Source organism: Penaeus monodon, chromosome 24 (assembly GCF_015228065.2).
Source record: "Penaeus monodon isolate SGIC_2016 chromosome 24, NSTDA_Pmon_1, whole genome shotgun sequence".
NCBI lineage: Eukaryota > Metazoa > Arthropoda > Malacostraca > Decapoda > Penaeidae > Penaeus > Penaeus monodon.
Genome location: NC_051409.1, coordinates 6,692,191 through 6,692,527, shown reverse-complemented (window position 1 = coordinate 6,692,527; position 337 = coordinate 6,692,191). Strand labels below are relative to the sequence as shown.

The 337-nt window shown below is 36.8% G+C and overlaps 1 protein-coding gene across 1 annotated transcript in view; it reads left to right on the top strand.

Moving 5' to 3' along the window:
* Positions 1-337, top strand: part of LOC119588527 (alpha-(1,3)-fucosyltransferase C-like) — a gene marked incomplete in the record, with an annotated part of 22,185 nt that overhangs the window by 1,727 nt on the left and 20,121 nt on the right.

Genomic DNA, 337 nt, shown 5'->3' with positions numbered 1-337 from the left:
TTGTGAAAATTAGTACAGAACTGTTTAGAACTATACAGTATATGACATGCAGGCCATACAGTAATGAATACACGTAGGTATTTGGAATATTTAGACAATAAACACGAGCGTGTACTCGGGTGTTCTCTGGCTTTCTGGTTGGTTATGTAGTAAATTTACCTTTACAATAGTACGTAACCAAGTTTACTGATTAGATGCAATTTCCACTGCAGTATGCAGATCACTTCGGTGTGGTCTTTACAGATTTTAACTTCTTTACAGAAGAGCTTGGCCGTTGCAGAAATTCAGTTCATTTTCTGTTTGTGTTCCTTTTGCTATTCAGCTATCAAGGTTCATG